The sequence below is a fragment of the Ctenopharyngodon idella genome, chromosome 7, assembly GCF_019924925.1.
Source record: "Ctenopharyngodon idella isolate HZGC_01 chromosome 7, HZGC01, whole genome shotgun sequence".
NCBI lineage: Eukaryota > Metazoa > Chordata > Actinopteri > Cypriniformes > Xenocyprididae > Ctenopharyngodon > Ctenopharyngodon idella.
In genome coordinates this window covers 39,245,137-39,259,171 of record NC_067226.1, presented here as the reverse complement: position 1 = coordinate 39,259,171, position 14,035 = coordinate 39,245,137, and positions in this window count along the sequence as shown.

Genomic DNA, 14,035 nt, shown 5'->3' with positions numbered 1-14,035 from the left:
TTCCTTTTCTTATTTTTTTCATCTTTTAACGCATCTTTTAACTCCTTTACTGGTAGCCTGTATTAGGCTTATCTAGCCTGTGATTTTTACGTACAGACTGACAGGGTCACAATTATGGTGTGGCAACAAATCCAGGAATTAAATTTTTCCAGTTGTTACATCATAACTATTTAGGCTACATTACAATGACGAAAGTTTGGTCACATTGTTTTTCACATTGTTTTTTGTGATCCATACTTCAACCAGAGGTCAGGAGAGAATAGTCTTGTTGATTTTCACTTGTGCTGCAATCATTGATTTGGAATTCCAAGAAAGAAATAATATTGAATCTTGTTTTAATGTTTTTTGAAACACTGAGACATGGTTTGACTATTTTCCAGTCAGTGAAGTTGCATCTGAATTTGTGCCAAGTTTTTGACACTCTTACATGTGAGTTCCAACTGAAACATAGTAGCACAAGTTGAAATGGAATGTTAATAAAGCGTTTTAATATTTTTTGAAGTCCTTTTCACTACAATTCAGATAGTGAAAATGCATTTGAATGTGTGTGAAGTATTGCCAAATTTGCCAAAAAATAATTTACCCTAACAGGACAATGTCAAAAAAAAGAGGTCAAAGGTGAGATGTAGAAAATTAATTTTAGAAAATTATTTTAGCCTTAAATATATGTAAAATATAAAGTTTTTTTTTTTTCTAACTGTGATTTCATAATTAGTCCCATAGGGGGTACATAAATTAGGTTAAATTAGCACTGCATGTCCGCCCATAGAAAAATAAATCAAATAAATAAAAATTACCAAATGATTAATTAACACAACTATAGGCCTTAGGTTATATGCCATATTGCATTTAACGTGGATGAAAACGAGGCTGTGAGGGTTAGATTTACAATCTTTACAAATGTCCTAGATCACATCATTTTCAGAACTCACAACTTTTAATACTATTTTATGGAGTTTTTGTCTACTGATTTTTTTGTTGTTGTTGAGCAACAGTACAATCCATTGAATGCACTGCACTTCTATCTCTCACAGCATCATTTTCATTCCTGTCAAAAAATAATAATAAAAAAAGTTCTATTGATCCACGACGTTGCCACAACAATGTCGCAATTACTAACTGACAGAGTTAGGTTGTGGAAATAAATCCAGAAATTTTTTTTTATTTTTTTATTTTCTGGTTGCCACAACTAGTTATGTTGCCATGACAAAAGTTTGGTCATCAGATTAAGTAGTAACAGTCACATCTAATTTGTTTTTCATAAATGTAAATAATTCAAAATGCTTATGGATCTGAATTATTCCTCAAATCATGGCTTGTTGAGTAGAGGCGCTGTTACTTCACTAAATGATCAGAAAATAAACAGCTATAAACTAGCATCTTGGTGAAAAATTTTGCATTGACAACATTGTCTTCAGAACACATAAAAAAGCAGTTATTTTTGTCTCAGAAAAATCACACGCTTCACCTTTAATAATAGATTGAGGTTTGCAGTGGGACTTTTTTGCTTCTGATTATTACATAAAATTAGACTGCATAAACATTTTATCTGAGATGATCCTCCCATTTTATATTTTTGTACTTATTTGTTTCTGTATCCAGCGTTTTTTAGTTTCATGTCTACTAATGTACTTCACATCTGATGGCATTTGTAGAAGCTCAGAAAGTTTCTCTTGATGAAACAGCACTTGTCTCAGACGTTTGTCTGTCATGACTCAAAGACTCCAGCAGGATTCCAGGATTTCAATCTTCCCAAGAGACCACAGAAAGTTTTCATGCATATTTAGCAGCAGGTTTTACGGCAACTTCTTTCTTAAAATTTCTGAAAATGTCTCAGGTTTTCAGTTTCACTTTTTCAGAGCATCACAGATAAAAACAGTTTTAAGTTTCTTCTTTTTTTTCCCCAAAGATACGTTTACACCTGTGAAAGGCTGTGGGTCTGAAAATGCCTTGAGAAAATGGTTGCAGAGCGACAGCAGTTCTTAAACATCTGTCTTGACTGTATAAATGTGTTTTGATGATGCTGTTCTACTACTCAGACTCACACACACACTCTGCACTACATGAACTGTCTAAAAATAAAGACGGACACACACATAAGATATCTCTCTCTTCTTCCCTAAATGTGCGCGCGCACACACACACACCCACACACACACACCCACCCTCAGATTATGGAAACTTGACACTCTTAAAGGGGTGGTTGATTATGATTTCACTTTAGTGTCTAATGTTGCTGTTAGAGCATAAACAACATCCGCAAAGTTATGACGCTCAAAGTTTAATGCAAAGGGAGATATTTTCTTTCAAAGAATTTGCTGTTTAAGGACTACAACAAGCTTCTCCCCGGGTTAGTGACATTACTAACCCTAAAATTTACATAAACCCTAGCCCCCGAGAATATGCAGGGGACGAGGCCATGTTGGGCTGCCTTAGAGAAGAGTGTTGTTGCCATGTCGTCATTTTATGCCGGATTGCTTCACAAACGAGGGTCAATTCAAAGCTGGATTTGCACAAAAGATTAACATGATGACATTTATCCACTAACCATTCAAAAACATCCAGTTGCATTCTAAAATTTGTATCTTCTTCCTGAGTCTCTCCATTAGTGTCCGACTCCGGTTTGAACGATGTAAGGCTGAACACCGTTACTGACAATCATCATTTTAGTGTGAGCTGTTAAAGCTCCGCCCCCTTCTGGAAAGTAAGCCGAGAGCAGCAGCTCATTTGCATTTAAAGTAGGGCTGGATGAATAATCGAAAAGTAATCGAAACCGAAATTCAGAACCTCTAACTGATGTAATTTTCCCATGTCGGTTATTTCGTTTTTTAAATTCTGTTAATACTTTCCCCTTAAAAAAACATACTACCACGTGACTCCACCCCGTCCAGTCAGCAGCATGGAAGCAACACGGAGGCAAACTCAAACACAGAGTCAATACACAGAAGGGCTTTTCACACTTGAAATAGTTAACCCTAGGTCATTCTAAACCCCGGGTAAATGGAATCCTGGGTTATCTTTATTCATGATCCAAACTGCTCATAATATACCCGAGGTTAACAGTTAATCCTGGGTATTCATAAGCTGCCGTTTCACATTGCACATTCATAAACCCCGGGTTAAAGTCCTTGTTTGAATATTCACAGTGTCAGTGTTACTGACTGTACAAACGCAGCACATGACCTGTTTACATAAAGGCTCTAGCATTGCGTGTCCTCGTATTACACATTGCTGACTGTAATATCAAGTTTTTCTGAGTGAACTTTTCAAACTTTAAAGGTAAGAATGAAATGGTCTCTTATTCACTTCAATTGTTGCGTTTTCTATCGCCGTTTGACATTTTTCCTATCATACGCAGAAATGACTGTTTATATTCATTGCGTGGTGTTTCCGTGTCTGCCCAAGGCATGTGAATATAAGGCACACGACTGGTTGTCAGTTGCTAAGCATCTAGTTGTAACATTCTAACACCCCATCGTTTCACACTGTACAAGTTTAGCAGTGCTAACCCTGCTCCAGAGCAGGGTTTCATAACCCCGGGTAAAAAGCGGTGCTAACCCCGCATCTAAATTACAAGTGTAAAACACTCCTTTACCCACGGTTAAAAGCGGTGTTTAGAATGATAATATCCTGGGGTTAAGCTCAGTGTGAAAAGCCCTATAGACAGCATGCGAGTGACGAGCCCCGAAGTGAGATCACTTTCACTTGCGTCTTCACTAAACTTTGTCAATTGTATGTGTATTATTATATTGAGCTACTGCGCTGATGCACTGTGGCACAGGAACACTCATACAGACAGTAGCTGCACATCACGTGAAGATCGCGCGCACAGAGAGGAGCGCAGAAACTCGTTAAAGCTGTCCTGTGATTTATCACTAAAGTAGCTTAGAAACTCAAAGGTTATAGCATATATTTTTCTACTTTTGAAGTAACTACTTACAACCCACATCTTCACAATTAATAGAGAGACGGTATGACTAATTCACACGCAATCACTCTCTCATTCAAATAAATGTACTGGTACTGTGCTAATTTTTCTGTATCTGATTTACAACGAGCAGAAATCTGTAAGAAATGTTAAGAAAATAACTGCTGAAAGTGAGCTGTTAAGTCAGAGTACTCTTTCGTTAGGAAAAAATATGAAAATACAAAACACCATCATGGTAACACACGAATATGCATGTTAATAAACATTGTAGTAAATTTCACGAATAGTAAAATACTAGAATAAGTCTTAAATAACAATGCTCAGGGAAAGCGGGAGAACACAGGATTATATATAAGCATCAATCAAGTTAAACTAAGATGACATAATTATTTAAATAAAAAAATCAGCAAATGTGAAGTGTCACAGAGGGAATGTCAGCTTACGTTTTTTTTTTTTTTTTCTCACTGTAAATAAGATGACATTCTTTTTCAATTCCAAAAACTGTACATTGTACAGAATTTTACTGTAGATTCTGTAGTTCTAGTAGTTTTTCACCGTATATAGTAAAGGAAACTTAACATTAACCATTTGCCAGGTTTTTACCATAGCATTTTAGCAGTATTTAATCGTTTTCTACAGTGTAGGCTTTGTATTCTATATGCAAAATATAAGTCCTTATATCTTTCTTTTTGTTCTAGGGTGAAATATGAGCTGGGCAAGTTCTTGACAGGTTCACCCAACAGCCCATTGGTTTTCTTTGGCCTGTCTGAGTCTCATGGCACTGGGGAGTTGGGGGGTGGGACGATTCATTCTCCTCTGCAAATGAGCCAGGAACGGTTATGCCTGAACAGTAATATCGATATGCGGTCAGTACCGCCAACACAACCAGACTGATAAATATGACAACATGTTAAAATAGACAAACTCCATTTAAAAGAACACACATAGTCAATACTGAGATGAATAAAAAGCCAGACATACACAAATAACATCACGCCATCATCAATAAGACCTTCCGGATGACGCATGGTGATGCTGTTCAGGATCTGTGAAAGGTTTTAAAGCTAAAACATGCTCCACATGCTCCTATGTTCAGTGTCTATAACTCAGAGATGAATCTTCTTGCACGAGATGCCACTTAATGAATGTGAAATAAGGTTTTCATGAAAATTTATGACCATAATAGTTTATGTATTAACCATTTAATAAAAGCATTAAAGAACTCAAAGCTGTGCTGTAGTGTGAATACATTCACTTTATTGAGCATCACTGAACATCATACCCTTGTCAAAAACAAGTGCACTTTTATTATTTATTTAAAAAGAATATGCTTTAAAAAAAATATAGCCTTCTTGTGTGAATGTAATGTTTTTGGGCACTTAATTTCATATTATTTACACTTAATTGAAATGTATTATGGTTTAAATTGATTAAATTAAATTATAATTACTTCTATTATGGTTAAAATGTACTGCTGAATGTACTGACAAGCATTTATGGTGAACTAAATAATACTTAATGCCATTTATATGTCATATATTTAAATAGATTTGTAATTACACATTTGAAATGATATAGCTGCAATTTAGAACATTTAAAATATATTAATTTTAAATGTAATATCTCAGGGTCCATTTCTCAGTTGTCCATTCTAGTGAACTACTTTGCTGTGTGACTATTGTGTTTTGTACATTGTTTTGTATATCTTTTATCCATGGTCAAAAAGTTTATTTGAATTTATTGCTTCTTAGTTTAATTCAATTGCCCTCTCAACAATAGCATCAAAAATACATAGAAAATCTTGAATACACCACTTCACATTATGAGCATGTTTTCAAATTCTGAATTAAAATTCCTTTTTTTTTTTCTTTTTTTTTTTTAAACAGGGCATAAAGTCAAAAATGTGCCGTCCTGAGATTTTAATGAAGAAAAGTCATTAAAAAGACTAGGAGAAAATGTGTGAAATAGTTTTGCAGAACTATTTTATTATTATTTCTTAAAAGTGAGAAATTATTTGGTTTTGTTTTAAAATTTGGCAGAAATTTGACCAAATAGCGATATATTGCTATTCATAGATGCAAAATGGCAGATATAATTTGCACCTCAGTGTATATCATAAAAGTGCAATAATAAAAACAAATTCAGTGTACATGATTATATTTATTAAAATCATAATGCTTATTGAGACATTACTCATCACTATCCCTAATGCCCTCCCCTACACCTACCTGTTAAACTCTTTATTCATAGTGTTTATACAGTGTAAACACGGTGTATCATATACATATACTCTGTTTTCTCCAGAGCTGCTTTATAGATTAATTGAACTCATTCCATAATTGATGAGCTTTACACAGTTATTGAACCAAACTGAATCAACACTCAACTGTCTTCAGCTGAGCAATGACACTATTGTCTTTCTAGAGCTGCTTTACAGCAGTATTGAATTCCGTTTGCATCATTGATCATTAATTTCCTTTTTATCACAGTAAAGCTGCTTTGAAACAATCTGCATTTTATAAGTCAAGTCACCTTTATCTATATAGTGTTTTATACAATCCAGATTGTTTCAAAGCAGCTTTACAGTGATAACAGGAAAATGATTCAATGATGCAAACAGAATTAATTTCGGCTGTACAGCAGCTCTAAAAGGAAATAGTGTCATTGTTCAGCTGAAGTCAGTTCAGTGTTGATTCAGTTCTGTTGGAAAGATGATTAATTATTACATTAGTTCATTTCATCTATAAAGCAGTTCTGCAGAAAATTTGACTTGACTATTCCCACTACTGAATACCCATTAAGCACTTTATTTCCACTTTCAATTTTTTTTTTTTTTGAAAAAAATAAAAATAAATAAATAAATAAAAAATGCTTCTCCAAGCTGATATGTGATGGGAAAAGGGAGAAGAATGAATTCGGGAAAAGATGAATCTGAACTCAGGTCGGTCGTGTCAAAAACTAACACCCACCTTACTCTCCACACCACTGATACTGTTACCAGACAAGTTTCTTTTGTAATTTTGTCTGGCTCAATCAGACAATGGTGGGCAGAGTAACGGTGCGTTCACACCAGATGCGAATGAAGAGTTATGGTGCGTTCACAGCAGACGCGAATGAAGCATTAAGCGCGAGTGATTTACATGTCTATGCAAAGACGCGAATAGACATCCTGTGGTTTCGGGCGTTTGACGCGCGTGTTATGTTCAAGCGTCCAACTACGCGCGAATAGCACGATTTATTCGTGCAAGTCGCGTCTGGTGTGAACGCCCCATTAAGCGCGAGTGATTTACATGTTAAGTAAATGCAAAGACGTGAATAGACATCCTGTGGTGCGATTCGTGCGAATAGAGCGTTTCGGGCGTTTGACATGCGTAACGCGTGATTTCCGCGAATTGCGCAAGTTGAAAAATCTGAACTTTGGCGAAAATTTGCGCCGTGTTAAACAATCAGGAGCTTGCTCTAGTAGTGACATGATTACAACGTAGCGAGAGGAGGCAGAAATCCGAAACAACAATGGAGGACAAAATCATCGTCACTGTATGATACATCTTCATACTTTTATAGAAACAGGAATAAAAAGGATCTTGCTTGGAAGAAAGTGAGTGAGGAGGTCGGACAATCTGGTAAGTTGTAAAAAACGCTCTTTACTCAATTTGTGCTATATATATACATATTGAGACTACAAGCTAGCTAAAGCGGGCAAATTGAGCTTATTCGCCGTATTTTTCACTTTCCTGCTGATGAGTTGATGTGTTTATTCAGAGGAAGTGTGCAGAAACGAGACTGGAGCCGCCAGGCAGAAGCCCCTCTCATGACGCGAATTCGCGTCTGTTGCGAAGTGAATTTCACGCGCAAATGAAGCGAGTAAACTCAAAATGTTCAAGCGTCCAACTATGCGCGAATAGTGTGATTTATTTGTGCAAGTCACGTCTGGTGTGAACGCCCCATTAGTGTAAATAACATCTGCCAGCAAGGTGGGCTATTCAGGCTTGATGTAAATTGTCACTCCTTTAAAGGCATATTAATATTAAAAAATAGGAAAAAATTAAATAAAAATAAAATTGTTTAGGCAAAGGGTTGAGGTTTAGCTGGTTAGCATGGTCCAGTTATCTCCTGCTGTATCACTTCTCTTTTTATGGACATCCAAAAGGAGCCATGTATTGTGACTAAATATGTTTTAAATGCAAAATAGTTGAGGTTTCAAACAGTTTATTATCCAAGTATAGTAGATGTATCATCACCGAAAGATTATTTGTAACTGTGAGGTCTAGTATAGACCAAGGGTTCCCAAACTTTTCAGCCCACGACCCCCAAAATAATGATGCCAGTGACTTGTGACCCCTGCTATCCTCGGAGGTGGTTAAAGTATAGGCCTACTTGTGCGCAATGGCACACACACTAACGCCTGTTTCACACATACTCTGTTTGCAGTGCATATTTTTTTCCGTGCCCGTGTTAACGGATTAGAGCATTCACACTGCACGCGGATGCGGTCCGGCAGTGCGTTTCAGGAGCGGTGCGTCTGCAGCAGTGCAGTGATCATTACACACAGTCTATTTTTTGCTACGCTGCACTGCGCTGAATTAAAACGATAGCGCATTGTTCGCAGTAAAATAAACATGTATTGATGCAAACAACTAGTCTCTGTTACCCAGTCAACACATGGCTTTTTTGCATCGGGTAAAGCACGGAAAATCGCAATGCTGACAAGCCATGTTCAGTAACAACTTTTGGATTTGAAATAAAAATAAGTGTTGTGTTTGTGATACACAGCAACGTATCAGTTGCGCATTGCAAACGCGGCATATGTGAAAGCACAATAGCACGTGCTGCTCCTGCAATGCATACTTACTGCAAAGGCATGACGGTGGTGCTTATCCGCTCTTCTTGGCTGGCCTCCCTGCATTGTCTTTGGTCGAAATTAACCATAGTTTCATTTCGACAAAAATAATATCCAAAGCTTAAAACCTAAAGAATTACCTATGTGCATATATCTGAATATTTAACATGGTGCTGTAAATTGAGCTGCTGCAACTGATATTGTTGCTAATATGTCAAGGAGACAGGAGCCTCTGCCCCTTTGATCGCGGAAGTGAAAGCGTCCTTTGCGGTCGCATCGCGGTGTCCCCGCGTTCCCATTTCTCCTCCCCCGGAACGCAATTCCTACTGATGGAGACCCACAACCGCATCTCCCCTCGTTCCCTGAAGGAGGGAATGGAGACGTTACGTCAGAATGGATCTGACGAGTGGGGTCTCGCCTGAGAGCCCAATCACCTTCGAGTGGTACAAAACGAGTCAAGGGTACACTGAGTACCTTGATCTGCGGAATCTGAATTGTGAGCTCCGCCCTGCTCTGTGGGTATATATGGAGCAGCGTGAGCATTCTCCCATTCAAGTTCTTTGCTGAGGAGCCGAGATGGTGTGTCCCGGACGTTCAGCGATACAGCAATTGTGGCAAGGGGATGTAATGTCTCCAGTCCCTCCTTCAGGGAATGAGGATTACATGCGTAACCAAAACGTTCTCTTTCAGTCAGTCATTTCGATGTTATGTCAGAATGGATCCGACGAATGGGGTCCCTTCCAAAACACCATAGTGGCTATCTTCCAGAGTCCTGCGTAAGCCATAGCACCCTCTCGTGACACCTAGCTCGAGTGAAGGGCTAGACTTAACACAGAAGTACACTGGGGTGAGTATACGGGAGGACACGGGCTCTACACGGAGATTATAAAATCTGTGAGATTATAAAAAATCTGAGATTATAAAATGTTGCCCAGACCGCAGCTCTACAAATGTCTGTTAGTGAGGCGCCATAATCCAACGCCCAGGAGGAAGCAACACTCCTGGTTGAATGTTATTTCACCCCTAGGGGGCATGGCAGATCTTGAGCCTGGTAAGCCAAGACTGTAGCATCCAATATCCAGTGGGACAACCTCTGCTTGGAGACAGCCTTTCCCTTCTGCTGGCCTCCATAACAGACAAAGAGCTGGTCTGAGGTCCTAAAGCACTGAGTTATATCTACGTAGACGCGAATATCACGTACTGGACAGAGCAGCACTAGGGCTGTGTCTGCCTCCTCCAAGGGTAGCGCTTGCAAGTTCACCACCTGATCTCTGAAAGGAGTGGTGAGAACTTTGGGCACATATCTAGGCCGGGGTCTCAGGATCTCATGAGAGTTGGCCGGCCCAAATTCCAGGCACCCTCTTAACACAGGCTGTCTTTTTAAGAGAGGAACTTTAGCTCCACTGAGTGCAATGGCTCAAAGGGTGTTCTCTGCAGTGCTGATAAGACCACCGAAAGATCCCAAGAGGGTAACTGCTGAGGGTTAGGTGGATTAAGCCTCCTAGCCCATCTCAAGAACCTGATGACCAGGTCATGCTTCCCCACTGGTTTGGCATCAATTAAATCATGGTGAGCTGAAATGGCAGCCACATAGACCTTCAGGGTGGAACCCTTCGTTCCAACACTTCTTAAAGGAAGGAGAACACTGACCTGATCGGGCATTTCCAAGGGTCTTCTTGACGAGAAGAACACCAAGTGATGAAGAGTTTTCACTTCAGAGCATTGGCCTGTCTGGTACACAAGGCTCTAGCTGAAGTGGTAGTAGTACTTAAACCTTCCGCGTCCCATCCAGAACCCATACATGTAGGTTCTAAAGATTCGGACGCAGGTGCCTCCTCTCTGAAAAAGAAGGTCCTTCCTCAGAGGAATTGGCAAGGAGGGGCTGTCGTGAGGAGTACGAGTTCGGAGAACCAGGTCCGGTTGGGCCATCGGGGTGCAACCATCAGGACCTGCTCCTTGTCCTCCCTGATCTTGCACAGCATTTGTGCAAAAAGGCTCACTGGGGGAAACGCATACTTGCGCAGACCCCGCGGCCAGCTGTGTGCCAGGTGCATCAGTGCCGAGGGTCCCCGACACTTTTGTCAAGAGATGCAAAATTTTTTTACTATGGTTTATTGTAGGCTATATGCAGATTATATTTTAAGTTGTTAATCGAAATCAATGAGTTTATAAGATTTGGTTTATCTGGTTTCTGGTTTATTCTTTCTATATACTTTAAACATGTAGAACATATCCGCGTTTGTGCACCAAATGTGTGCTGTAGTTGCGAATCTTATACAAGATGTAGGCTACACAATATTGATCAGAGTTGTATCCGACATGAAGGATCCGCGAATGAAACTGTGACCACAACTTAAGTGAATGAAAGGCAATATTCAGCAATATAAATAAAAGGTTATTCACACAACACATTCACATTTGATATAACATGAGTTGTTACTCAGCATACCATTGGCTTGCTTTGTACCACTCGAAGGTGGTTGGGCTCTCAGGCGAGATCCGTTTTGATGTAACGTCGAACGTGACTGACTGAAAGGGAACAAAAGCACAAACTAACTGTTAACTGAATGTTTTGCAAGAACACACACAATGTATTTTGTAATTTCTTTTTCCTATGAATCGGATGGATGGATGTTGAACATTTTCAATAAATCCATGTTGTCATATTGAACATCCTTTGTCATTGTCAAAACACAAGTTTACATACAGATAGAAGAGTTTCTGCATGTGAGTTTGTCTTAATTTAACAGCTTAATGGATGTTTCAGCAGATAGACTTGAAATGCAGTAAATCTTCACACTGATTATCTGAGTTGGTCTGTGGGTGTTCCAGATCAATATGAGCCATACTTGAATTCTGCATCTAACTTTATTTGATGATCTCATATGTGCATGAAGCATTAATGCCTGTATTTAGCAAATGCTGTTGGCTGCACTGTATAACTGTGCGACGGGTCAGCCGAGAGTCCTGAAATGAAATTTCCTCTGTAAAAAAACTCATTTGAGATATAAAGTTTGGTTTATATAACACTGATGAAAAGGAAGTTAACCATGCACTCGGCCGGTGTCCCGTTGTGTATTGATGGCCTTGTTTTCGGCCTTTAAATTCGAGTCGTTGCCTTCTCAGCAGGTGAGCGGCCGCATTGCTCTAAATGGAAGGTGAGATCACCTCAATCTATTATTCATGAATTTCCCCTGCAGGTGTCACAGGTGAGACGTCCTCTCAGTTTCCAATCACCGGAGAACAAATGAAGCCGCCTCACAGGCTCATAATTAACTGAGTCATGAGCGTGACAACAGGTTAAAGACTCTCATAACTACGGAGTACAGAATTCAGTGCACTCACGCACATTTGACTGTATGTTTCTTGTGGAGAGAAGAAATCTAGATGCTGTCTAAAATTACACAGCAAAATATCATGTTTTATTCAGTATTTTTTCTTGTTTTTCAGTAAATGTTTCTTATTGGCAGAACAAAATAAATTTACCTGAAGAAAACTTGCATAATTGAGAAAGTTTTCAGAGAATCCATGGTGAATGTACTACTTCTTATAATTCAAGTTCTTATGTGGAAATTTTTTTTTTTGTTCTTTCAAAAGTTTTTTGTCTTCACTGTGAACCTTTGTTGAGATTTGTACGATTTTTATACTAACCTAACCTGACATTCATAGGTGTGTACCCGTGCAGATAAACATATACTGAAAATGGACTACACACTCTCTGAACATACTGTTCTGATTTCATAACTTACAAATTAACAATGCAGACAGTCAGTCTTAAAGAATCATGTTTATACATTTAGCAGATGCTTTTATCAGAAGCAAGTGACATAACTGAGGAATAATCTTCAGGAGGCATAACATGGAAAGTGCTGCAATACAAAGTTTCAGGACTGTTCAGAGACAGAGTGGGAAACAATACAAGATTCAGTTACAGAGTTAGTTCACCCAAAAATGAAAATTATCCAAGCCATCCTAGGTGTATATGACTATCTTCTTTCAGACGAAAACAATCAGAGATATATTTAAAAATATCCTTGCTACTCCAATTTTTGTAGCCAAAAAAATGCATCCATCCTTAATAAAAGTAATCCATACGGCTCCACTTGTAACTTATTATGTAAATTACTTATGTAATAAAGGCCTTATGAAGCAAACCGCTGTTTTTTTTAAGAATAATATCCATATTTAAAACTTTATTAACTATAATAACTAGCATTCGGCAGATGGCCGTACACATTGCTTTGCGGCGGAAGAGTATACTCTGACCCGACGCACGACGTAATGTTGAAAGCGGAAGTGCAAAGGATAGAGCAAAACAAAACACTGGTCATGAATTAGAAGTCTAAAACGATTATTTTTTAAATAGAAATGTCAGAAAATTTTGATATATAAGAGAAGAGGAGCTTGATTTTGTTGCCCAGCCCAATCTGTTTGAACCGCGAGAGGCGTCTAAGCTTATGATACTCCTACATCCTGCGCATACATCGCTTCAGGGGTTACTCATTTGGCACAAGTCGACTTGCATAGTATGCGTATGGTCCTCCGCTGGAAGTTAGTTATTTGAATTTATAAAGTTTTAAATATGGATATTTTTCTAACAAAACATGTCGCTTTGCTTCAGAAGGCCTTTATTAACCCCCTGGAGCCGTATGGATTACTTTTATTATGGATGGATGCATTTTTCATTTTTGGGTGAACTATCCCTTTAAGAACTTCAAAAATATATTGAATCCAGTGCAGTGAGGTCAAGACTTATGTACAGTCCCATATACACTGGATATGTAGGCCTATATGTGTATGTGTGTGTTTGTGTGAATGATGTAAAGCTGACGTAACCTGATTTTACTGCATAACAACACGCTTACTTATTATATATATATGTCTTGCTTGGTATGACAACCATGACAACTGGTGTTTTGCAAAATCAGGCTGAGTCAGTTAGGAATCTCTAGACAGCAGTGCTCCCATGAGTTTGTGACCTCCCATAATGCACTGCTTCACTGTCATGTGAGTGTGCTTTTGGGACGTGCTGTGGCTCGGGGAGTAAAGACTGTTCACAGATCTGCGGAGGTCAAACACAGGAGAACAGAACCTCAGCGAGATCATGAAATATTAGTCAGTAATTACTGCTGGCAGTAATTATCACAGACAAATGCAAGTCACACTACTAACTTACATGGATTTGGTGAAACAAAATATGGATTTCTGCATAAATTAGCCATTAAAATGGGTCTGATCTGAACTACACTGTTAAAAAAAAGAAAAAG